This window comes from Phyllobates terribilis, unplaced genomic scaffold (genome assembly GCF_046119375.1).
Source record: "Phyllobates terribilis strain yellow unplaced genomic scaffold, ASM4611937v1 Scaffold_4__5_contigs__length_816908805, whole genome shotgun sequence".
NCBI lineage: Eukaryota > Metazoa > Chordata > Amphibia > Anura > Dendrobatidae > Phyllobates > Phyllobates terribilis.
Genome location: NW_027362764.1, coordinates 98,620,398 through 98,648,224, shown reverse-complemented (window position 1 = coordinate 98,648,224; position 27,827 = coordinate 98,620,398). Strand labels below are relative to the sequence as shown.

General features: G+C 45.5%; 1 long non-coding RNA gene across 1 annotated transcript; it reads right to left on the bottom strand.

The window, feature by feature from the left end:
• On the bottom strand, positions 1-26,902 carry LOC141264208 (uncharacterized). Its single transcript, XR_012319829.1, has 3 exons — positions 26,801-26,902; positions 26,634-26,686; positions 1-379 (listed from the first exon to the last, which is right to left on the bottom strand). It is a non-coding gene; the product is annotated as an uncharacterized lncRNA (long non-coding RNA).
• Positions 26,903-27,827: the final 925 nt, after the last annotated feature.

Here is a 27,827-nt window from a genome sequence, read left to right as displayed (position 1 = left end):
CGGTCAAGATGTTTCAGAAACAGATAGAACACAGAAAAAAAAATGTATGAATTTTATTTGGTCATGAAAATGTAACTTTCATTGTTTTAATAGCTGGCTAATTTTGTGATATGTCATGGCTGCATACTGTATATGCTCCTACATTACTTCATCTGTTGGTCTGTAATTTATTTGCCAGAGCGGGCCGGCTTCAGAACGGGAACAGATCTCTGTGGGAACTGCAGCATCAGCACTCTGGAAATCTGGATGTAGTTTGATAGTTTTCACTTTGTCGGGCGTTTGAAGTCCAAACCGTGAGGGTTGATAATACAGACACATTATAAAAACATCCATCACTGTTCTTAAGTCTTTTCATGTTGAAGACCATATCTGCAACTTTCTAAAGGAAAACAAATAATCACAAGCAATGATTACCAGCGGTAACAAAATGTAGTACATCAAATGTGGAGCTTTCCTGGGGGCTGAAGTCTCTTCACATTGTGGCATCAGGGTTCTGTTTCCTGAAGTGTCTGTCGCCCCTGACAATTGAGATAACATCTCAGCTCCACTATTCTGCCGGACAAAGAAGACACAGAAGTCCGATAAACCCATTATAAGTCAGTGGGATCTGCCAGGTGTGAACCTTTATAGGCAGAGAGTTGAGATGGCCATAGACTTTAGATATCCGACATCTATTCCTTCTAACTCCCCTGAGTATAGTCATTGTCAGCTCCACTGTGCGGGCATGTGTACTCGATGGTGGTTGAAAACGGGCTGCTTCCAAACTCCTCTAGTAGAGAAGCAAACAACTGGGCTTGTTGAAATCCAACATGTCCAACCCTTCACTGTAGAAAAAAGGCATGGACCGTACATCCATAAATCATATATTGAACTATTGTTGCTAAGCAAAAATTTACAAAATTTACAAAACTGAAAATGAGGTTCTTAGTTTATCTGATCAGACTGTATGAAGCCCACTGCCACGTCATGGCAGATCTCTTAGCGGGTCCCTGACCTTAAAGGTATGAGCCACTGGTGAAGCAATGCCCCGCCAGCAGGGGGAGAGACCCAGATGCCCCACAGTACACAAGCTGCAAGGCAAAGCCCCTATGGCTCCAGGTCACGACACAGCACAGGAACAGCAACTATAGCCATAGCCACCACACACAACAGGTGCATAGATAATGAACAGTGATAGGCGAGCACTAAAATGATCGAGTGCTCGATGCCCGGGTCGAGCACATTGGAATACTCGGGTGCTCGAACTGAGCAACGAGTCCAATGTAAGTCTATGGGAAACTCAAGCATTTTTCAGGTGGCTTCCCCCGGCGGTCTGCAGACGGCCTAAAAATTGCCCAAATCGATGGGAACAGTGCTCAAATGACATGGGAACTGCATGGGGCAGAACCCTGGAAGCATTTCTGACTCCCAGGTCACTTCTGTCAACAACGTTGTCAGAGGTATTACACCACTTTTAGGGACTCACAATAAAACATACAAAAAAGAAACCAAAATGGACTTTCCTGGGAAATATGTTAAGGAACATCTTTTTCAGGGTAATGACTTGCATATAAAGCAAAATAAATAACCAAAAACAAAAATGCTCCTCCACACCTTGGACTATGTACACACGTAGTGTTTTTGATGCGTTTTTGCACTTTTGCATTGCTTTCAACCGTGACAAATGCATTCACCAGGAAATGTCATTTTAACATTTTACAACCTTATCTGGCCATGTGGTGTGTGAGATATCATCAGACACATCGTGTTTCATTTATGAAGGAGGGATTCTGAAAGTCACAAAGCCTATTTTTATAGGGCCATCAGGCGGCCTTTACTATTCTTAGAGAGCCATCAGCCGGCTATGTTTTATTGTTCCAATTACTAAAAAGTGGGTTTCCTATACTGTTATTACATATGCAGTGAGCGGCAGGGTTGCCCAAAATTTAGACGCACTCCAATGCCCCTTGGAAGAGACATAGAGGAGGGCCTCATGAAAAAAAATGTTCCCACTATTAGGAAGTAGGTCTCCCATTGTGTTTGCCTATGCAGTGAATGCAAGGGTTGCCAAACATTTGGAGGCACTCCAATGCCCCGTGGAAGAGACTTGGAGGTCAGAGGGCCTCCTGAAAACAATGTTCCCATTATTAGGAAGTGGGTCTTCCATTGTGTTTGCCTATGCAGTGAATGCAAGGGTTGCCAAAAATTTGGAGGTACTCCAATGCCCCTTGGAAGAAACATAGTGGAGGGCCTCCTGAAAAAAAATGTTCCATTATTAGGAAGAGGGTCTCACATTGGGTTTGCCTATGCAGTAAATGCAAGGGCTGACAAAAGTTGGGAGGTACTCCAATGCCCCTTGGAAGAGACGTGGAGGAGGGCCTCATAAAAAAATGTTCCCATTAGAAAGGAGCGGGTCTCCCATACTTGTAATACCCATGCAATAAGTGTATGGGCTGACAAACATTTACCCCTGGGGGGTATACATGAACATACTGTATACAAAAAAATTTTTACGGGCATCATAAACACCCTTTAAAAAAATGATGTGGGTGTTGCATCACGGACCACGGTCCACCCTGGTGAAATAGTGGTGGCGGATGAGGATGATGAGAAGGTGAGGACAAGAGCAAATAGCCAAAATCGGGAATCGTATACCCATGTGTGGGTGTGAAGAGGTGCATGGGAATACACCTCCCAAAAAAAGACACTGGATTTGAGTTTATGTTACGCTTATTCGGTGGTGTTGAGAAGTCTGGCCAAACCCAGCCCTTGGTCATTTTTATAAGAGTCAGCCTGTCAGCATTTTCAGTTGATAGGCGGATGCGCTTATCAGTTATAATTCCAAAAGCGGCACTAAAAACCCGCTCTGATAAAACGCTGGCGGCAGGGCAGGCTAGGACCTCCAAGGCTTAGAGAGCCAGTTCATTCCACGTATCCAGCTTGGATATCAATAATTATAAGGCACAGAGGAATCACGGAGGACGTTGGTACGGTCGGCAAGATACTCCCTCAGCATCTTCCCAAACTTTGCACTCCTTGTGAAAATACCCCGCTCCTCAGTGCTTGTGCGATGGGAGGGGCTGAGAAAATTCTCCCAGAACTTTGACAGTGTTCTCCGGCCTCTGCTGGATTGAAGTTGTGTCTCTCTCGCCTGTACTCCTTGGTTGCCAACGAACTGTGACCTCTGCCGCCAGCGTTTTCAGATGGGAATTTTTTTAATAGTTCCGCAACAAGGGCCTTCTGGTACTGCCCCATTTTTGTAGACCTGTCCGCCTCAGGAATAAGAGATATAAAGTTCTCCTTGTAGCGTGGGTCTAGAAGTGTCACCAACCCGTAATGACTGTCACCCAAAATTTTGAGAAAGCGAAGGTCATGGGAAAGGCAGCGCTAGATAAACTCAGCCATGCATGTGACGCGCCCCCAGGACCGTGGGGTACTCGGCAGGCAGGCCTCTGGCTGCTTGCAGGGGATATCACGGTGGCTGGCCCGGTCCGTGACCCAGGGCGGTCAGTGAAAATGGGGGAATACTTTTATATGGGGACTTTTTGGATTTTCGTGATGCCACCTGTGGTGTCTGGTGAGGATCACCAGCGCTGCAACAGTCCTCTGAGACAGATGATAGGGCAGCTTGTGATGGAATCGCTCCCCACAGGTGGAGCGGGCCTCAGGGCAGCGTGGGGGCTGTACTGGATGGTGATGCAGGGGAGAGACGGCAGGACGGTCCCGGAGGAAGGACGGACACTCACATGGGGGTAAGCTTCATTACCTTTACTGGTGATGCTGCAGGCACGGTCCAGGGTACTCCAGGTGAAGGGCGCACTTCTGGACTCTCCCCAGTGAGCGGGTATGGGGCCACCTGATCCGTTGCTTTATTCTCTAAGCTTCAGGCCTGCCTGGAGCTGGGCCTAGCTTGTTTACTGTCTCTCTCTGCACCTGCTGACCTGGTGGTAGGGCTTTCTCTTTGGAGATCACTCTCCCTGGACGCTGGGACCTCTGTGACTCCTAGACCTGGTACTACAATCAGCATTAGGTGGACCTGGGACCTGTAGTTCTCCAGGGGTTCCGGTGGTTCCTACTGGGTATAAGGAGTCCCTGTAGGCGCGGACCCGGTGTCCGGTATATATATCGGGGTGAGCATGGTATGCTCCTCTGCCCCCCTTGCTACTTCTTTCTTCCCACCGTCGACCACACTCGGGGCCCTCACTACTTGGCAGCCGGCGTGCTTCGTCTTCACCGCTCTCTGCTCACTCAGAGCTGAGTTCCTGTCTGGACACTCACAGACTGAAATGAAACTAAGACCAAGAGTGATATGCCTGGCTCCACCTTCCCTTTATATATCCCTAACGGGCTCCCTCTGCTGGTCTGAGGTGGTAGGTGGAGGTGTATGAATGTAGTGAGGGCCTCTTGTGGAGAAGTCCATCCGTGCACCCTTCTGGGTTCTGTGGCACCAATGCACAGCAGGGCGCCACACATGCCAGACTGCTAACAGGCAAGACTTCCATGTCCTCACCAAGAGGATGACTGACCATGCTCTCCACCTCCTCCTCCTCTCTGTCCTCTGGCCATCCACGCTGAACAGAGGGTATGACAGTTGTGCAGGTAGTACCGTCTAGAGTGCATGATAATAGCTCCTGTTCATCCTCCTCCTCCTCTTCCTCATTGTCACCCAATCCACGTTGGGATGAGATGAGGCTGGGCTGTGTGTAATCACCCTGTATGGTTCCTTGCTCCATCTCATCATGCTCCGCCTGCAATGCATCCTCTTTGACTGTGATCAGAGAGTATTTCAGAAGACAGAGAAGTGGGATGGTGATGCTAATTATGGCGTCATCGCCGCTCACCATCTTGGTGGAGTCCTCAAAGTTTTGGAGGTTGGTACATACAGTACAGACCAAAAGTTTGGATACACCTTCTCATTGAAAGATTTTTCTGTATTTTCATGACTTTGAAATTTGTACATTCACACTGAAGGCATCAAAACTATGAATTAACACATGTGGAATTATATGCTTAGCAAAAAAGTGTGACTCTGCGGTCCAGCTCACCCCAAACCATCTCGATTGGGTTCAGGTCTGGTGTCTGTGGAGGCCAGGTCATCTGGCGTAGCACTCCATCACTCTCCTTCTTGATCAAATAGCCCTTACACAGCCTGGAGGTGTGTTTGGGGTCATTGTCCTGTTGAAAAATAAATGATGGTCCAACTAAACGCAAACTGGATGGAATAGCATGCTGCTGCAAGATGCTGTGGTAGCCATGCTGGTTCAGTATGCCTTCAATTTTGAATAAATCCCCAAGTGTCACCAGCAAAGCACCCCCACACCATCACACCTCCTCCTCCATGCTTCACGGTGGGAACCAGGCATGTAGAGTCCATCCGTTCACCTTTTCTGTGTCGCACAAAAACATGGTGGTTGGAACCAAAGATCTCAAATTTGGACTAATCAGACCAAAGCACAGATTTCCACTGGTCTAATGTCCATTCCTTGTGTTCTTTAGCCCAAACAAGTCACTTCTGCTTGTTGCCTGTCCTTAGCAGTGGTTTCCTAGCAGCTATTTTACCATGAAGGCCTGCTGCACAAAGTCTCCTCTTAACAGTTGTTGAAGAGATGTGTCTGCTGCTAGAACTCTGTGTGGCATTGACCTGGTCTCTAATCTGAGCTGCTGTTAACCTGCGATTTCTGAGGCTGGTGACTCAAATAAACTTATCCTCAGAAGCAGAGGTGATTCTTGGTCTTCCTTTCCTGGGGCGGTCCTCATGTGATCCAGTTTCTTTGTAGCGCTTGATGGTTTTTGCAACTGCACTTGGGGACACTTGTAAAGTTTTCCCAATTTTTCGGACTGACTGACCTTCATTTCTTAAAGTAATGATGGCCACTCGTTTTTCTTTACTTAGCCTTATGGCAAGAAAAAAGCAGCTATGTGCCCACGATGCAGAAATGCTCAGGATTTTTTTCTGAGCGTTTCTGCATCTTCCTGGCAGAAAAAAAACGCATGCGGATTGTACATGCGTTTTCCTGCCAGGGACATGCGGAAATTAAGCGTTCTTCACTTGCATTTCCGCATGCGGGTTGACAAGCGCTTTCCAAGCGATTTTAGCATCACTTGGAAAGTGCTTGACAACTCGGTCGCACTATATAAATCCATGCAAACGGCATGGATTTATATAGTGTGACCCGAGAGAATGTAAAAAAATAAAAAATAAACCTATACTTAGCTTCCGATGGCCCCTGCAGTCTTGCTGCGCTCCTGTGCTGGCTGCCGGCAGATCACGGTGCGCTGTACTGAAGGACCTGCCGTCACATGACTGTGACGTCACCGCATGTCCTTCAGTCCTGCGCGATCTGCAGGCAAGCACAGGGAAGGAGTCCGGGGGCCGTCGGAAGGTGAATATAATCTTTATTTTTTATTTTATTCTTTTTTTTACAGCTTTTAATGGTACCTGGGTGAGGAGGAGAGTCTCCTGTCCTCCACACCCGGGAACCATCCGCACATTAGAACGCGCCAATTACGCAAGTACAGATGCAGTCTTGTGGAATTGGCGCGTTCTAATGCAAGCACTTCCGCAAAATAATTGGTAGTGCTGCGTTTTTTTCCGCAATGATAATCCGCAGCGGAAATTTCCGCAGCATGTGAATAGCACATGCGGATTATCATTAGGGAACATGGCAGGCCTTCTACCATGCGTTTTTTAAGAGCTTCTGCAGCGTTTTTGCCGCTAGAATATAAGACATATTTTCAGTTGTTTCACACTTTTTTGTTAAGTATATAATTCCACATGTGTTAATTCATAGTTTTGATGCCTTCAGTGTGACTGTACAATTTTCATAGTCATGAAAATACAGAAAAATCTTTAAATGAGAAGGTGTGTCCAAACTTTTGGTCTGTACTGTATGTTTGACATCCATGTCCACTCCTGAGGTCTTATGTGTGGAATCTGAACTGAATACCGACGGCCTTGTTGATGCTTGTATTCAACAACTGCCCTCTTCTGCTCACAAATCCTTCCCAACATCTGCAGTGTAGAGTTCCAACGTGTGGGGACATCACATACCAGTTTGTGAGCGGGAAGCTGAAAATGTCGCTGAAACACGGCAAGGGCGGTGGAAGCTGTAGGTGACTTTCTAAAATGGGTACACAGGCGGCATACTTTAACAAGAAGATCCGGCAGCTCGGGTAGGATTTGAGAAACCGCTGAACCACGAGGTTAAGCACATGGGCCAGGCATGGTACATGTGTGAGCTCGCCTCGCCTCAGAGCCGCCTCCAGGTTCCGGCCATTGTCACACACGGCCATGCCTGGCTGTAGGTTCAGCGGTGTGAGCCACAGATCTGCCTGCTCTTTCAGAGCTGTCCACAACTCTTCAGCATTGTGCAGTTTGTCACTTAAGCATATTAGCTTCAGCACAGCCTGTCGTCGCTTGGCCGAGGCAGTGCTGCAGTGCTTCCAGCTTGTGACTGATGTGGTCATTTCGGAGATGGAGACTGAAGAGGAGGAGGAGGCTGAGGAGGATGAGGTGCAGGACCTGTAAACTGTGAGGGCAACCCTGATTGACCTAGGGCCCGCAATCCTTGGAGTTGTGATGACGTGTTCCGCCCCAAGGTCCGACTGGGTCCCGGCTTCCACTATGTTAACCCAGTGTGCCATCAGCGAGATGTACCCTCACTGCCCACAAGCACTTGTCCACATGTCCGTGGTTAGGTAGACTTTCCGGGTAACTGCATTGTTGAGGGTACGGCTAATGTTTTGGGACACGTGCTTGTGTAATGCAGGGATTGCACACCAGGAGAAATAGTGGCGGCTGGGGACCGAGTACTGTGGGACGGCCTCCGCTATCAGGTTGCGGAATGCTTCCATCTCCATGAGCCTAAAAGGCAACATTTCGAGCGCAAGCAGTCGTGAAATGTGGGAGTTTAGTAGTGAGGTCTGTGTGGCGTTGGATGCGTATTTGCGCTTGGGTTTCAAGGATCGGTGTATGGACAACTGAACGCTGCGCTGGGACGAGGACGTGGACGTGCTTCCTGATGCTGCTACTTGAGAGTGTGCAATGACAGGTGCAGGGCAGGAGGCATCTTTGCATGCACCATGGACAGGGGATTGGCTTGCATGCACAACAGTGGAAGAAGCAATGGTACCACCTGCAGACACTGTTCCTGGACCCTGGGGTTCGGCCCACAAAGTCGGGTGCTTTGCTGCCATGTGCCTGATCATGCTGGTGGTGGTCAGGCTGCTAGTTTTGCCACCCCTGCTGATGCTGGCCTGGCTTGTGGTGCAAATGGCCTTTTTGCGGCTATCGGCAGAGTCTTTAAAAAACAATCAGACTCGGGAAGACCTAACAGTTGTACTGGCAACTTTCTTTGTGTTGGTGTTAAGGGGAATGGTTGCCTGCCTTCTGTCTGCGGCCACCACACTGCTTCTTCCTGCCTGTTGGGGTGCTCTGCCTCCCTCCCCCTGTGTGCTGCTGTCCTCGCTCTGCATGTCCTCCTCCTGACTTTCTGGCAATTGTGTCTATTCATCATCCACCTCTTGTGACACTTTCCCACCGTCGCCTTTGTGTGACCGTGGCTGCTCAAATATTTGGGCATAGCTACATGCAATCGCCTCTTGACCCACTTCAAGTGGACCGGGCGAGAGGCCTGAATCTATAAATGGAAAAGTGAACAACTCTTTGGAGTGTTCAATTGTGGGATCAGTTGTCTCCGGGCACTCTGCATGGTGGGAGGAAGGAGGTTCAGGGTGAGGAATATGCAGTCCAGATTCACGGCTATTGAGACTTGACCGTGTGGAAGACAGGGAGGTGGTGGTGGCTAAGTGACTGGAAGCATTATTCGCTATCCAACCAGCAACCTTTTGACACTGCTCTGGGTTCAATAGTGGTGTGCTGAGGTCCCCTAGGAATTGGGACAGGAAGGTCGGGCGAGAAGATGTGGGTGTTTGTTGTGGCACAATTTCAGCTTGCCCACGGCCTCGGCCTCTGCATGCACCACCACCTTCACCATCACGTCCAGTTCCCCGTCCCTTGCCACGCGCCTTGCCAATTTTAAATGAAGGACAATATCTTCCACGCTCACTACAAATGGCTGAATTTGGAGCCGTTATATGTAATGCGTATGATGGAGAAACCACAGTTTTAAATACCTGGCCTGTAGATAACTATTTTGAACAGCAAACTGGTGTCAAAAACTTTGCTGACACACTGAAAAAAAATTAGAATGAAGGTCACAAATGGCAGAATTTTCAGAAAACATATATGTGATCCGTGTGACGGACAAACCTCAGTTTTAAATACCTGGCCTGTAGGTAACTATTTTGAACAGCAAACCGGTGTCAAAAACTTTGCTGACACACTGAAAAAAAATTTGAATGGAGGCCGAAAGTGGCAGTATTTTCAGCGCAATTATATGTGATCCGTGTGACGGACAAACCACAGTTTTAAATAGCTGGATTTTTAGTGCTGTAATATGGAAAGGACCTGGCTGTATTCTGCAGTGCCAACAAGCAAATGGCGCAGAAAACGGTGTTCTCTGGATTGCTTTTTAAGCAAATAATGAGGATTAAGATCCAAAAAAAAGTATTCCTGGCCCCTGAGACCTGGGCCTTTGTCTAGAAATGTCTAACAGCAGCAGAAGGCAGAACTGGAATGGAGCCTTTTGTGCTATATGCACTGCAGTCTGTTATATACACTGCCTGCCTGCCTATATACACTGTCTGCCTGATATCTCTGCAGATGGATTAGTCCTCAGAAGGACTGTTTGTTGAGATGGATATGTGTGATGTACTTGTTCTCTCCCTACACTACCTAATACACAAGTAAATCTCTCCCTAGCTCAGCAGCACCTCTCCCTACACTGCCTGATTGCGGAGTAGACTGAGAAACACAGCGGCGCCAGGTCTGATATAGACCCGATGACGCTGTGCGGCCAGCCAATCACTGTAATGCCACAACCATCATGGCTGTGGCATTACAGTGAGTGGCAGGCAATCCCTGCATGTTGATTGGGACTGTAAAGACCGCCAAACATGCAGGGAGGGGACCCGAGTTCCCGCCCGAGCATCTCGCAAGTACTCGGCAAGCTCTGAGCATCTCGAGTACTGAGATGCTCGGGCGAGTACTTGCGAGTATGCTCGCTCATCACTAATAATAAAGTCTAACCTTACACGCCTGCGTGCACCAGAGGGAGGTGTTTCATTTGGGCATGTAGATGGCACAGATCAACCACATCCTCTCTCTCACTGCAGCAGCTATACCAACACCACCAGCAGCAAAATGGCCAAATCCCCTATTTGATGCTCTTCACATTCTTTGCACCCCAAAAAGTGCAGAATATCACACGACCTAAAGAGAGTGGCCAGAAGATTATTACACTGCCTGTATGCAGAGTGGCCCCACAGGGCCTGCTTTCAGATTACCCTCCCCCAAAAAAAAATAAAAACAAAACACAAAAACAGTGTCGCCTACCTCCTCCTCCTACGCATCTTCCACCTACACTGCCACGTCCACCTCCACCTCAACCTCCTCCTTCACTTGGACTTCGCCTCCTGGTTCAAAATTATTATTTTTTTATTGTTTTCATTCTACATTATTGTAGGTCATTTACCTACCCACATTTGTTTGCAGGGCAATTTCCTACTCGTATCCCCATTTTGCTTTCTTTTGCAGCCCCCTAGACCTTACTATGACCATTTTTTCAGCCATTTTAAAGCACCAAAGTTTGGGTCCCCATTGACTTCTATTGGGTTCGGGTCCAGGGTAAACTTCGGACCTGCTCATCCCTACCCAAAGGGTAATTGTATTTTAATTGCATTCTGTACATCCTTAGAGCTTGTGCACATGACTGTATTTTCGGTCTCAGTGCGATTCAACAAAACATCAGATCTCACTCAGACCAATGTTATTCTATTGGGCCGTCTATATGTCCGATATTTTCCTTGGATTGAGTCGGTGCAAAGAAAAAAGTCACAGTTGGATTATCAGATCGCACTTCGCCATGCAAGTCAATGAGTGCGTGCAAACCATTGGACTGCACTCGGACGACATCTGAGTGTAGTCCGATTTTCATGGACTGTCAGAATGGAGAAGATAAAGAATTTTTTTTCTCCATCTTCTCCTCATTCAAGAAAATCGGATCCCACTAAGATCACTGTGATCAGAGTTTGATCAGATTGTTATTAGTATAATCGGCCTGATTCTCTAGGGTGAGAGAAAATACGCTAGTGTGACTTTTGCCTTACACAAGCTCTAGATCATTTCACCTCCCCATGAGTTCAGTCGTACTTGCCTTGTATGTGTGGTAATCAGCCTGAGATTTAATACACAAATGGAGGAAAATCTGCAAATTTCAGTTTCTGGACCTGTTTAAAATTCCTATATTATTACTTTTCCATTTCTGACCCTAAATGTCCTACTGGTGGAATGTACTAAGCGTTTACTCTTTCTCATTCTGTTGGAAAGGAACAGACATTGTTAAATGTGCTGCATAATCACCATTTCCTTCTTTTATAATATCGATTGCATGTGGGATATAAACTTTTCGAAAGATATGCATAATATACTGTATGTAAGTGAAGGAAGGTGTTGACATCCAGATTTGGCAGGGAATCAGTTAAATAAATTAAAGGGATTGTCCTTTGAAGATAAGTTATTCCATAGCCTTACTTGATTGGTGGGGGACTGATAGCTGGGACAGGCACCGATCGGAAGATCAGAGAACTTTGATCCTCACTATAATAATGCAGCAGTGCTCATGCTCGGCCGCTGCTCCATTCATTCCCTATGGGGCTTCCGGAAAAAGCCAAGTGCATCGCTCGGCAGCCCCATAGGGAATGAATAATGCGGGGTTGGGCACGTGCACCACCGCTCCATCAGTGCGGCTCCCAAAGGTCGGATCTCCCCTGATCTGTTATCACATGGATAGGTGATAATTTCTCATTACTGGAGAACCCCTTTAAATAAGTTTAGGAAAATATAATAAGATAATAGCATTCTTTTCTCAAGATCCGAGAAATAGGAAATAAAATAGTAGTGTGACATTGTAGACATCAAAAGTTCTGTGGTTTAGAAATGACATGATTATGTTTGATGCTCAATTCCTCTATGAGAATATTCTTAACGAGGCCGGTTTCACATATCCTTTTTTTTTTATCAGGCATGAAAAATGGTCCATGTTTTTTTTTTCAGTAAAATGGACCAATGTTTGGTCCAAGTGTCAGTTTTAACAATCCTTGTTGCATTTGGTTTTCTTTTATAACAAAGGAAAAATGTATTAGCTTCTCCTCGTCATTAAATAGTAAAGAACGGATGGCACGTGGATGACATCTTTGTAATTTTTCATGGGGCCATCGACCTGCGTTGGTGAGTTTGATCCCCCACACGGATCTAATTAGGTCATGTCTCCGTTGTTTTTTTTTTGTTTGCGGACAATAGGTCCACAAAAAATATGGATATATAAAAAGGAACATTCATTATATTTGTAAAACCAGAATCGCATTTGTCAGCTTGCTGTAGTGAAAAATAATGAAATCAGTGATGGCTGATAGGCTGCAGTACACACATGGCATAACAACGTTAGGCGAACGTCAGGAGACAACATCATTGGAATGGCGCCCATGTGGGAGGTGACTATAACTTTTTTTTATTCTACACAGGAGACTACAGGATTTAAAGGGAACCTGTCAGCAGAAAAACAAAATCAGACATGTAAACTACCCAGTAGAGACTATCATAGGTACAAAAAATACAGATAGCACTCGTACAAGAAAAACTGCCATCAGAATGAACCCTAAGGCTATGTTCACACATCATGGTTTTTTCAGCGTTTTTTGCTGCAGATTTTTATGCAAATTTTTCAGCTGCCTTTTGCAGTACCAGCAAAGTCTATGAGAAACCAGAATTATCTGCTCACATATCATCTTTTTTTTTGTTCCGTAGTTTGTGCCTTGCATGTATTTTTGGAAAATAGAATATGTCACTTCAATCAGCGTTTATTCAGCATTTTCTCAGCGTTTTTTCACCCATAGGAAGTAATGGGTGGTGAAAAAACGCTGAGAAAATGCTGAAAAAACTCACCAAAATTTGCATCAGCGTTTTTTATGGCAAAATAGAATGGGGTTCTTTTGTTTCACAGAACTTTATGTACATGGATAAATAGACACAGAAGGACAGTGAAAAAAATGCTGAAAAAACACACCAAAAACACAACAAAAAAGCACCAAAACTGCAATAAAAATACTGAACAAAATGCCCCTGAAGATAAAGTTTTGCTGCAGATTTGTGACACAAAAAAACCATGATATGTGAACATAGCCTTAGGCTATGTTCCCACGAGGAGCATTTGTTTAGTTTTGATGTTGCACCATTTCTGCACCCATTAAGTAAGATTGGTTACTTGCATTTTTTCGCGAATATATAGCGTACAAAACTCACCAAATTTCAATGTGGGAACATAGCCTATGGTCACGGCCCCACTATCAGTATTCGGTCAGTATTTTTATCAGGAGTGGGAGCCAAAACCAGGAGTGGGTGATAAATGCAGAATTGGTGACTTGTTTCTATTATACCTTTTCTCTGATTGTTCCTCGCCTGGTTTTTGCTCCCACTCCTGAGAAAAAATACTGACTGAATACTGATAGTGGGGCCGTGGCCTAACAAGAGAAATTTGGTGCTGCATACAGTGTTAGCCACAGCTACTAAACTAATGTAGTAGTGTATATAGAGTGACGGGTGTAACCGCGTCCTCACTACTGACTGACAACTGGCCCCAATGCAGAGCGGTGACTGATCCAGTGCTGGCGCCGCCCTTGTGACTGAAACCCGAACTCTGCCGGGGGAATAAAGTTCATTTTCTCCCTGCAGCGTTTGGCTACACTATTATCCTGCAATTTAACCCCATTTCTGCAGGTTAATAGTGTTTTGTCTTGTGACGGGTTCCCTTTAAGAAGAGGTTGTCCAAGTAGTGGACAAGCCCTTTAAGTTTTGCAGATATTTACGTGATGCTTGCACATGTCTTTTAAGCAGAACTGTCACTAGATTTCATAAAACAAACATTATTAAAAACATTTCTCAGACCTAGTGAGGCTGGTGCACTTACCTTGAAAATCTATGTCAGAATTTACTGTTTAATCCCGAAATTAAAATAAACATTTTTATGAGTTCAGGTAAAGAGTGAGAGAGCTCCTGAGGTGAAGTGTATTCTATCATCACTCATCCAGCCTGACTGACAGCTGCAGCTTGTACTGATCAGTGTGGGATCGCAGCAGCAGCAGGGAGGAGGAGGTACACTGAAGAGCTATCAATTAGACAAGGTGGATGGAGATTGTGTTAAACTATAAACTTAAAATGGATTATGCAAACTCTCATATATTTTCAATGTAAGTATACTGGCCTTATCAAGTCCAAGAGATCTATTTACTAATATGTGCAATTAATATTACAACATCTGAGGGTAGATTAAAGAAATGTAAATCAATCAATATTGTCTCTCCAAAAAAACAGATTGCAGCATTCAATGAGTGTCATAACAAAGCTTACCGTACAATAGGTATTATACATCAGACCATGTGTGGTGTAACCATCCTACTTTAATTCCTTACCACTTAGCTTATCTAGCATTGCAATATTATTTAGCAAGAGCAAAAAAAAAAGTACACGGAAATCCTTTAATCAAGCTTTAAGCAACTCTTGCTGCTTTTACCTTAATGTTACTTCATTATTTTAATGTCCCACTAAGATAATGACTTCATAATTACTCACAGATGTAATTAGCTTGGTAGCTGTGGCTAACATTGTACGCAGCTCCAAATTTCTCTGTTAGGTTACGTTCCCACGATGAGTTTTTGGTGAGTTTTTTTACTCTGCGTATTTTCGAAAAAATGCAAGTAACCTATTCTACTTAATAGGTGCAGAAATGCTGCAGGATATCTGAAAAAACTCACCAAAAGCTCATGGTGGGAACATAGCCAAGGGATCATTCTGAAGGCAGTTTTTCTCGTACGAGTGTTTTTCTTTTTTGTGTTTTTCATACCTATGATAGTCTATAGGGCTGTTCACATGTCTATTTTTTTCCAGTGATCAGTACAGATCCAAATGTTGGATCAATATCATCAATGCAATTCTATGGGCCCATGAAAATATCAGATAGCTCTTGAATGCTATCCATGTGCTGTCATTTTTTCGGTTATAGGAAGTTTCCCCCCAGCAATTTGCCCCCAGCAGTTCGCCCCTATCAGTTCGACCCCAAGTACATTTTGCCCCCGCACATTTCGCCCCTATCATTTCGCCCCCAGAAAGATTCTCCCCCGCACATTTCGCGGCCGCACGTTTCGACCCCGGACCGGGGCGAACTGGGGGCGATATGTGCGGGGGTAAAACATCCTGGGGGCCAAATGCAGGGGACGAAATGTACCCGGGGGCGAAATGTACCCGGGGGCGAATTGCTGGGGGCGAACTGCTGGGGGCGAAACATCCAATTCCCCATTTTTTCATGGACTGTTTCAGAAGCTTGAGAAATGTCCATTCGTTTTTCTTTCATCCTAGATGAGACTCTGACAATATTAACTGACACAGTGACAAAACTCTGATGACACTTATTAAACACATTGATGAAATTCGGACTTTTTTGTGGAGGAGAAAAATCATAGCCATATGAAGGAGCAGTAAGGCCGAGCATGATCTGGCCACGGGTCTTAACTTATCAGCCTCATAGGCACAGTCAGACCGCGAAACATGGATGTATGATTCTGGTCTTAATTGTATGCTCTGTGCATAAGAGGAAACTGGTACTTGCAGCAAATGACATCAAGGGCCATAATATTTCAAAAGGCAACACTTTTTCTTGTAAAATGTTTCTTAAAGGGAATGGGACACCTATGCTATATTGTAATAATTACAATAAATAATTGAAAAACCTGTTAGTGATATATATTCTTTCTTTAATTTTTAATTGTAGGGTTTTTTTTACTTCTATTTACTATATATAATTATGGAAGCAGTCATATTGCCTGAGAATCTGTTAACAGTGAGCGAGAAGACCCTGCTGATCATAAGAGCTTACATACTACAGGAGAGAGAGTACCCCACTGACCATAAGAGCTTACACTCTATAGGAGAGAGAGGACCCCACTGACCATAAGAGCTTCCACTCTATAGTAGAGAGAGAAGACCCCGCTGACCATAAGAGCTTACACTCTACAGAAGAGAGAGAAGACCCCGCTGACCATAAGAGCTTCCACTCTATAGTAGAGAGAGAAGACCCCGCTGACCATAAGAGCTTACATGCTACAGGAGAGAGAACCTGGTTGACCATAAGAGAGTACACTTGTGACAGAGTCACTGGTATGATTTATGAGGGGAGGTATGTGTTGCACAGGTTGCTAGCCGGTGTGAACTGAAACCAATACACATTCTGCCTGCATGTTATATGCTGGAGGGTTAACTCATTTAAAGGGCGTGGTATTAGGGGAATGACATAGAGATGGGAGGGACGTCATTCCCCATACCTCCACCTCAGGGTGTGGCTGAGCAACGTTTAAATGTTCAGTCCTTTTCTTTTTCTCTGTGTTGTGTTTGGAGAGGCAAGGTCTCCAGACTGGACAGCCATAGCTCAGGAGGGAGCTGAAGGCTGGACATAACCTGTGTGGGCAAAAAGCACACACATATATGGACTCTGCTACAGTTTTTTGTTTTGTTTTGTTGTTTTGCCAAGTAAGGCTGTGCTTATTTTGCTGGAGTGCATTGCTTTATGCTGTTAATAAAGCCTGCAAAGAAAACCCAGGTTCCTGAGTCTACTTCCAGAAGTGGCCGAGCGAGTCGTCCTACCACAGTTGGTGTGAGTGTGCGGGCAAGATTCCAGGAACATATGTACCTGCCACAGAGACCGGTGGACGTCCTGGGTGAAGGCCGCCAGCCAACCAGAGAAGTCTGGCAGCATGGAGGAGCTCATTAAGCACCTGGTGCAGAGCCAACAACAGATGCACCAGCAGCTCTTGCAGAGCCAGCAGAGCATGCAGCAGAGCCAGCAGCAGCATCAGAAGACAACCAAACTGTTAATGCAACAGATCCAGTTGCAGCAAAAGTCGCAGCAGCAGCACCAGCAGGAGCAGCAACAGCAGATACAGCTTCTGACGGACGCCATCCAGGGCAGAGCAACCGCCCCTCCCCCAGGGCCGACTGATGACTCCCACGTCAGGAAGGCGGTAAGACGGGCAGAAAATGACCCCCGGGGATGATGTAGAAGCCTTTCTGACAGTCTTTGAGAGGGTGGCTGAACGGGAGAGACTTCCACCAGAACAGTGGGAAGAGATTCTGGCGCCATATTTGTTGAGTGAACCCCAAAAGGCATATTACGACTTGTCATTGCAGGATGCCAAGGAATATGCCAAGCTAAAGACAGAGCTCTTAGCACGCCTGGGAGTGAATATGGCGGTGAGAGCCCAACGAGTCCACCACTGGACGTATGCCAGCGACAAACCCCCTCAATCGCAGATGTTTGACCTACTGCATCTCGTTCAGAAGTGGTTGCAGCCAGAGTCCTCCACTCCGGCCCAGATGGTTGAGCGGGTGGTGATTGATAGATTCGTGCACTTCCTTCCCAAGTCGGTACAGACTTGTGTTGCCCAGGGTGATCCCCAGAACGCAGATGACTTCATCGGCCTGGTAGAAAGGTATCAGGTGGTTGAGAAATCCCTCGGGAAACCGGATATAGTCATTTCTCCGTACTGGGATACCCAAAAAGGGGCGGGTTCACCACGGAAGGGGTCTAAAGCCACCACTGGGGGGCGTCCCACTCCCACTGAAGGTGCCACAAGGACTGTTGTTATGTAGATCTAAATGTGGGGAACAGAGCACACAATAGGGTGATACCCTATGGAGGGAGAGTAGGAGAGTGCTGGTTACACTCACCTGATGGAGTTGTGACAGGCACAACTCCTATGAAGGCATGAAGAAAAACAGCTGCTGCTGCCCCGTGGCTGGAAGATAAATCCTCCAGGAGATATTGGATCCAGTTGGATAAACACGTAGGTAGGCTGCGCTGCTGAAGTGAATCAATTCTTCAGAGATGATGATGAAAAAGGTGCCACAAGGACTGTTGTTAAAGATATAGTCTGCTGGCGGTGTCACAACCCTGGACATGTAGCCACCCGGTGTCATATGTCACCTGAGCCCATGGACTGCAGCCAAGGAAGACGAGGTTCCTATTATGCTTATCCAGCCTGCAGTGCGGACTGTCGACCCTGTGAGGGGCCGCAGGCATGTGCCGTATCCATTAATGGAGTAACGGTGCTTGGACTGTTGGACTCTGGGATTCTGGTGACTTTAATCAGAGCTACCCTTCCCCACCAGTTGATCCCGTCCAAAACTGTGGGTGTTCGGTGCATCCATGGCGACGCCAAAGACTATCCCGTGGCCATAGTGACAGTGGGAACAGACTGTGGCACCCAGTCCCACGAGGTCGTGGTGGTTAAGGACCTGATACATCTCGCCATACTGGGCAGTGATTTTTCTTTATTTTGGGACTTGTGGGGGAAGGGAACCGGACTAAGTAGTATGGGAATAAGCCAGGTCCCTGGAGAAGAACCCCCGATGAAGTCTCAAGTAAATGAACTCCCACTGTGCGTCTTTGCCGGCGATGAAGTTGAGACAGTGACCGAGGAGGCCGACCTCCCTGAGTTGGATGTGTCTGGAGGAAACTTTGGGACTGCTCAAGTTCAGGACCTGACCTTAAAGGGGGCGTTTGACCAGGTTACTGTACGTAATGGGGTTGCCCAAGAGCCGGAGGCCGATACCAGGTTCCTCCACTTTGCAGTTCAGGGGGAGTTGCTGCATCATGTGACTAAACTAAGGGGCAGCGAGACAGTGGTACAACTGTTAGTGCCAGGACCATACCGACGGAGGGTACTGGATATGGCACACTCACATATTCTGGGGGGACACATAGGGGTGGATAAAACTCAGGAGAGAATAGTGAGGAGGTTTTATTGGACAGGATGTTACCGGGAGATCTTAAACTATTGTAGGTCCTGCCCCACGTGCCAGATAACCGCACTCACCTCCCACTTCCATAGCCCCTTAGTTCCACTAGCTGTGATAGAAGTTCCCTTTGAGAGGATTGCCATGGACCTCATGGGCCACTTAGTTAAATCGGCCTGGGGCCACCAATATATCTTGGTCACCATGGACTATGCGACCCGGTACCCCGAAACGGTACACTTAAGGAACTCGTCCAGTAGGAGCATAGCTTGGGAACTGGTCCACATCTTTGCCAGTATCGGCCTGCCGAAGGAAATCCTGATGGACCAAGGAACCCCATTCATGAGCAAGGTGATGAAGGAGCTGTGTAAAGTGCTTCGGATTACCCAGCTGCGAACCTCTGTTTACCATCCACAGACCAATGGCCTAGTAGAGCGCTTTAATAAGACTCTGAAAGCAATGCTCAAAAAGATAGTCGAGAAGGATGGTCGAGACTGGGACTACCTGCTTCTGTTTCTAATGTTTTCCGTCAGGGGAGTTCCCCAAGCCTCCACTCGCTTCTCTTCGTTTGAGCTTCTATATGGCCGGCATCCAAGGGGTCTCCTAGACCTCATTCCCACTGTCGAAAGTAAATTCCTGGCCAAGTGGCAAGGCCCGTATGAGGTGGTGGAGAAATTCAGTGAAGTGAACTACCGAGTCCACCAGCCTGGCCAAAGAAAACCGCACCAAGTATACCATGTGAACTTGCTCAAGCTGTGTCGGGACCGGGAACCGGTGGAAACTCCTTCCCTGCGAGCCCCTCCTGAAGGCAAGGTGCAAGAGGTCACTATAGCAGAGACTCTATCGCTGGCCCAGAAGCAACAATGTCGAGAACTGCTACAGCGAAATCGGGAGTTGTTCTCAGAGTTGCCGGGGCATACGTACTGACAGAGCCACATGTAAGAGTGAATCTGAAGCCGTACCGGATTCCGGAAGCACGCCGGAAGGTGATCTCTGACGAGGTAAAGAGGATGCTAGACCTTGGGGTGATAGAGGAGTCAAAGAGTGGGTGGTCGAGCCCAATCGTACTCGTGCCAAAACCCAATGGAGAGTGTTTTTAGAGGTTGTGTAATGACTACTACCGGCTGAATGAGGTGTCCAAGCGTGACACGTACCTGATGCCCTGCGTTGACGAACTCATCGAGAGGCTTGGACCGGCAAGGTACATCACCACTCTTGACCTGATGAAGGGCTACTGGCAGATCCCCATGTCCGAGACAGCCAAGGAGAAGACGGCTTTCTCGACACCTGATGGGTGCTTTCAATATACTCGGATGCCGTTTGGACTACAGGGGACCCCAGCCACCTTCCAGAGGGCCATGGATCGGATCCTAACCCCACATAAGAAGTATGCCGCAGCCTATCTTGACGACCTTATAGTCTTTAGCCCAGACTGGGCTAGTCATCTACCTAAGCTACAGGTTGTTCTGGATGCTCTAAGGAAGGCAGGATTTACTATAAATCCAAAAAAATGTGCCGTCGGAAAAGAGGAGGCCAAGTACTTGGGCTATGTCGTTGGAAGAAGCGAAATAAAGCCGCAAGTAAATAAAGTGGAGGCAATCCAGACCTGGCCGAAACCGCTCTCCAAGAAGCAAGTGAGAGTGTTCCTGGGAATTGTGGGATATTACCGGCGGTTTATCCCAAATTTTGACATGAAGGCCGCGCCACTGCCGGATCTCCTAAAAGGCACCAGATCAACCATGGTGAAGTGGACGGAGGAACTAGAGACCGCGTTTCAACTGTTGAAGTCAGCACTGCGTAAACAGCCGGTCCTAGTCGCACCAGACTTCAAGAGAGAGTTTGTGTTCCAGACAGATGCTTCAGAGGTTGGTCTAAGAGCCGTACTCTCTCAAGAGATAAATGGGGAAGAGCATCCCATTCTCTATCTGAGCCAGAAGCTTTCATCCTGTGAGAAAAACTACGCAATAGTAGAAAAAGAGTGTTTAGCCATAAAGTGGGCTGTTGATACACTAAACTACTACCTACTAGGCCAGAAGTTTAAGTTGGTGTCAGACCATGTCCCGTTGAGATGGTTGAGGGAAAAGAGGGGTAAAAATGCCAGGGTAACTAGATGGTTCCTAGTTCTTCAGGACTTCAACTTTCACACATAGGCCCGGGAACTAACACTGGAACGCTGATACCCTTTCTAGAATTCCTTGTCTGGTTTCGGAAGGTGCTTTGGGCAGAGGGGGGGGATATGTGACAGAGTCACTGGTATGATTTATGAGGGGTGTGGCTGAGCAACGTTTAAATGTTCAGTCTTTTTCTTTTTCTCTGTGTTGTGTTTGGAGAGGCAAGGTCTCCAGACTGGACAGCCATAGCTCAGGTAGCAGCTGAAGGCTGGAAATGACCTGTGTGGGCAAAAAGCACACACATATATGGACTTTGCTACAGTTCTTTGTTTTGTTTTATTGTTTTGCTAAGTAAGGCTGTGTTTGTTTTGTGGGAGTGCAGAGCTTTAGGCTACTTGCCCACGATGCAGAAGTGCTCAGGATTTTTTCCTGAGCATTTCAGCATCTCCCTGGCAGAAAAAACGCATGCGGATTGTACATGCGTTTTTCCTGCCAGGGACAAGCGGATGTGAAGCGTTCTTCACATGCATTTCCGCATGCGGGTTGACAAACGCTTTCCAAGCGATTTTAGCATCGCTTGGAAAGTGCTTGTCAACTTGGTCACACTATATAAATCCTTGCAAACGGCATGGATTTATATACTGTGACCTTAAAGAATGGTAAAAAATAAAAAAATAAATCTATACTTGCCTTCTGATGGCCCCCGGAGTGTTGCTTCGCTCCGTCCTGGCTTGCCGGCAGCTCGCGGTACACTGCACTGAAGGACCTGCCGTCACATGACTATGACATCAGCGTAGGTCCTTCAGTCCACCGTGAGTTGCTGGCAAGCGAAGACAAGGAGACCGCGGGCCATCAGAAGGTAAATATAATATTTATTTTTTATTTTATTCTTTTTTTTACAGGTTTTATGGTACCCGGGTCTGGATGAGAGTCTCCTCTCCTCCACACCCGGGTACCATCCGCACATTGAAACGTTTGGATTCTGCATGTACACATGCAGTGATGCGGAATCCAAGCACTCCAATGAAAGTCAGTGGCAGCGAAAACGCAGCGCTTCCGCAAAATAATTGGTAGTGCTGCGTTTTTTTCCGCAATAATAACCCGTGGCGGAAATTTCCGCAGCATGTGCACACCACATGCGGATTATCATTGGGGAACATGGCAGGCCTTCTACCAAGCGTTTTTTAAGTGTTTCTGCAGCGTTTTTGCCGCTGCGGAATCGCTTAAAAAACGCATCGTGGGCACATAGCCTTATGCTGTTAATAAAGCCTGCAAAGAAAACCCGGGTTCCTGAGTATACTTCCGGAAGTGGCCGAGCGAGTCGTCCTACCACACACTCTACAGGAGAGAGAGAGAGGAACCCACTGACCATAAGAGCTTACACACTATAGTAGAGAGAAGACCCCTCTGCCCATAAGAGCTTCCACGCTACAGGAGAGAGGACCTGGCTGACCATAAGAGATTACACTTTACAGGCAAGAAAGAGAGGACCCCGCTGACCATAAGAGCTTACACTATATAGGAGAGAAAGGACCCCACTGACCATAAGAGCATACACTCTACTGGAGAGAGAGACTTTCTAAGTGACTCTGGAGATGGACAACGACTCATACGAACTGTGCTCTGTTGGGAACCGTTGATCTGTCATGGTCCAGGTACTGACCACCACTATACAAGGTATGATAATCGGTAAGATGTAATAGCTGCAGGGTATTATGGGAAAGGCTGCACAACAATGTAAATTGATGTTTGCCTCCTCTCCGATGCATCAGCAGTGTGGGTAATGGTGCCAGACACCTTTTGTTTGCGACCCACAAATTGAAACTCAAAATTTTCAAATTTATGTGAAATTTGTGAAATTCAGGAAATTCGACTCAAACTAGATCCTCCACAAATCCATCCCCTCCATAGCTGTATTTAGAGACATGCTTTAAAGCAGCCACACAAACCACAGACAGCAATAGACATGAGCTGTCTCATTGTCTTTTACAGGACAGTTTTCTAGGCATGCTCTCTGATCTGTGCAGAGGTCCTCCTGCATGGAGAGAAAGGAGGTGAGTCGTGACAATCTCCTTTCGTGAATGGTTTAATTTTTACATAGATGTTACTTTTCATTGTACTCCTGAATATGATGATAATGAGAGAACAGGAAACATCAGCCTATTATGACAGACTTCAGCTTTTCCCGATGCTGCACCGGTCCCGCGCTGCCATCTTGTGACTGCAAGTTCTGACTGACTGGAAATCAGAGGCAACAGTCCCAAAGTCTCAATGTAAATCTATGAGAGACTCTTTTTGGTCTTGTTCTGGCTCTCAAAGTCTTACTTTGAGTTGTGACTTTCGGATCTCCCAGCAAACAGTGGAGCGATCCGGCTGGTGACAACCTGCAAAAGATGACTTGAGAGGTGCTGAGAACAGCAGAAGATGACAACTGGTAAGTATAATGCTAGGGGCAGGGAACTTAGATTAGTTACACCACTCCAGCGCTGGAATAAAAAAATGCTGGAGTGGTGCTTTAAGATTTATTTTTAATAGAGATAGTGACACAGAAAATAAAAAAAAACAAATAAAAAAAATAATGCTTAACAGAAATAACCTGACGAAAACAATCAGTCATTCTCTCATGACACATCCCTTTATTATTTATCCCATTATTATTATTCATGTCTTTTAAAGTAAATTTCTCTATACGCATGGAGACATGAGACCTCTCTTAAATTGAATTGTGTTATATTTGCTGTCTTGCTAAGTGCAAATTACATTTTATACATTTCTAACTGGGAAGAGACTAGCTGCAGGGGCTGTTAATGAAAATACTAGACAGGAAGTCTGTCCGTAAATAAGCGCTGGTAAAACCTTATACCCAGCAATAACCGGGTAATTGATTGACACAAGTGATGCAAATAGAAGATGTGTAAAGATGAATCTGATCCACCACTTTTCGCACAAGTAGAAAGACTGGTGTCCACTACTAATAGAGCAATATATCTCTGTCTTCTGGCCTTACACGTGAGATCACAGTTAAACAACATTCTCTAAAAGGTTACTATACCCCTATTTAAACCATTCCTTGAGAAAGCCATGGAGAAACGTACGTTGGAGTTCTGGGTTCTTTACCTTTAGGTCAGTCTATATTTATATATGATATGTTTACATTTGACTTTTATTGAATTATTCCTGAGTTATTTAGTCATGTTATATCTTATAAATAGCGTATTTTTACTTTTCACTTGCAAAATTATTATTTTCTACTTATTTGACTATGTCCTTAATGCACATTTACTTACCATAGAGCATAATACTGACTATATGTATTATCTCCATGTCTAATGCGTTTTTCATGAACTTTCTTCCCTGTGACGCTCCCTGCACATTTTAATGCAATTGTCATGCTTCTGGATTCGAACCCTTGATTCTGTGTTCTGTAGTTGGCATCTCTGTCCGCTAAGCTACAACTAATACACCTGTTTTTTGGGTGTTTAAGTTCTGTTATCTTTGTTTCTGTTGTGTTTGGGTAACAGGTGATTTTTATTTACTCTGCCTGTCCTATCACCTTTCGAGTGCAGCTTTAAATACCTTCCCTCATTGGTGTTTCCTGCTGGTGATAGACTTTGTTGGATTCATTCACTGTGCTGTAGTTTTTGTTAGTTGCAGTTGCTTTGTGTGTGATTCCTTTTTACCTTAAGGAACTGATACTCTAGCTATCCTAGGGGCTGCTAAGGACATTCAGGGTAAGCCGCCGTCAAGTGGGAGTGCAAATTTATACTCACCTAACACCTAATCCCAGAAGCCATTGTACCCTGTTAAAAGCAAAAATAGAAACAACCATATCCCTCACCTGTCTGAATTGATGAAATAATCCATAGTGTCCCATGACAATCTGGATCACTTGAAGGGCAGTCACATCATCAGTCACTGATATGACTGCTCTACACGACAGCAGGCTAAACACTTGCACAGGCAGTGTATAGCGCTGAGCTGCCATGAGAGAGTTCACAGGAGTTCATCAGCTGATGAACCCCGGTCACCTCACTTATGGCACAGCTGCTACATGAGAACTTTCTCATGCAGTTGCAGTGTCATAAGTGAGATCACCAGAGCTCACCATCTGATGAACTCCTGTGATCTCTCTCATGGCAACTCAGTGCTTACACTGCAGGAGCAATTACGCTCCGGTCAGTGTGTAGCCGGCTGCCGGGTAGAGCAGTCACATCAGCTGATACAAGTGATCCGAATCATTGTGGGACAGTATGGATTAAGTTGGATAGGTGATTATTATGGTATTTATAATTTTTCTCTTTTACAGGTGACATGGGCTTCGGGATTAGGCGTTAGTGTGAGTATTATGGTGTTTTTTCATTTTTGATTTTTTACAGGGGACAAAGACTTCAGGTATTTGGTGTTAAGTGAGTAGAACTGTGTTTTTTATTTTAATATTTATTAATTTTAACCTTTTTTTTCTTTACTTTGAGCATAGGCGCTGGCTGATGACAACTCCCATCAGTGGCGCCTGCTCTCGCTGTTATCAGTGACAGCAGGCGTAGGCTGATGGGAGTAGTACTCTCATCAGCCGACGCCTGTGAACAGCGGTAAGCTTTTTACCGCCGGTCAAAGTCACAGCTGCAAGATCACACTGACATCTGACAGCGTGATCCCGCAGCGCTCTAACCACCGGTAACGATCTTACCGCCGATCAGAGCCCCTGTTTCCAGCACAGTCACGCTGATGATAGCGTGGGAAACCACAGATTTTTGGGCCACCCATTTATATGAATGGGTTCCGGGTTTGGGTACTGTTCTGGTACCCGAATTGAACTTTTAATAGATGTTGGACCGAACCTGCCGGACCCGAACATCCATGGGTCTGCCCATCACTAGTCCTAGACCTAATGGTGAAGAGAAGAATTAGCTGGGTAGAAAGGCAAAATGAGCAATTGTAAGTACACAGTGCTATATAATCTGATGATTGCAATATATTAAGAGTGGGGGGTGTGGGAGTGCTTCTTTAACTGACACAGTGGCTTAGCTCGCATTCATTGAGGAGCTCTCTGCCTGTAGACAAGGCAAGAAGAGTTTCGCTAATACTTCTGTTGGATGTGCTGTCCCTGACTCACCTACCCATCCAGGCCCGGTTGCACACTTGGTTACATTTTCCTGCAGTTGGTGCTGCAAGGGAAATGTATGTCCGGGTACCAATTCTTCTTAAGACATCTCTTTGAGGCTTATTTGTTACATAGGTCTCAAAGATCACATGATATCTTAGTTGATAATGTTGCACATTTTAAAAAAAAACATTGTTGCAATGTGTTTTTTATGTATTAATTAAATAAAAACTATGTTTTTTCATGGAATCCTCTGGTGACTTGGACTTTTGAAGAATACATGTTACTACAGTGGTGAAGTAAAGCGGACCCAAGTTCGCACAGGGGTACACATTGGTGGTGCATGGGCTTCTATACAATCTATGGAATTGTCAATAGTCCTGAATTTACATTGAATTAAATTAAATAAATGGTACAGAAAAAAAATGTTCCCTTCTCTTCTGGCACGAGACATCATATCATATCAATGGCACTATCTTACCCTTAAAAGAGCAGATCAAATAGATTTCTCCCGACAGTGGCAGCATGTTATAGCTGAAAGAAGAGAGTCTTTGAGAGTTCTGCTTTGTGAACTTCAGAGGAGACATTTACAGTAACATTAAATGACTCCAGCGCTTGGTATTTTAATTAGACTCGGTTTAATCTTACCTTTTTTCCATCTGTAGTCACTGAGGACTGCTCTTCTAAACATGCCTTACTGCACGGCTTAGGGGAATGAAGTCTATCAATTGTTTACATGCTCTGGCATTTAACAAGGAAAATCAATGATTAAATCAAATGATAGCCAGATCTGGATGTTACTAACACGGCCTTAAGACATGACAGAGCATCTTCTGTAGCAATTTCTCGGAAGAACTCTCATTGACCTCTGACAGTGAAATCTTTTCTCTAACCTCTGCCCTATGGAGCAGTGATACACATTTTAATGAGTTTTGAATATCCCAATAGAGTTTGTTAAAGAGATAATATATAATTTACAAACTGTATATTTTTCTGTTTACAGGACGTTTTGCACACAAATGAGAATCATAAAACCTTAAAAAAAAATTAATAACGTACATGTATAAATATTAACATTGTGGCCAGTGGGGTGGGGGGACTACATTTTTTTAAGCAAATTTTTATCCTAAAGTTATGTAATGTGATAACTTATCAATCGTGTACTCTTGGATTTGCTATTCTTGCTACAGGTCACATGGTGGGCCTCCTCAACCATTAATAGGACCAATCATGTGCTGTACATCACTCACATTATTTTTCCCATCTGGACCTTCCCCCGAGTTATACATTGTCATAAGTGATTACAGTCTGAAGCCCTCTTCATCACAACACTAAACCACACAGGTGCTGTAACCAACGTGGTCATCAGACTGCTCACGAATATGACGCCCCTTACACTGGAGAAGGCTCCACCAGGAGAAAATCACTTTCATGATGTACAGAACTAGATGCATCTCGCCAGAAAGGGGGCTGGTAGAAAAAAATGGTGGGTCAGTGAGAATATGATTAAAAAGGCATATTACAAAAATACACCATATTAGAATATAAAGTGATTTAAAGCAAATGTTATTCCTTGTTAATCATTTTAAAAAGGACCCGTGACTAGCCATACATTTTTAATTTTGTTACCTGCTAAAAATGTTGCTGTTCTCCTGAATTTGGTGTTTTTTACTTT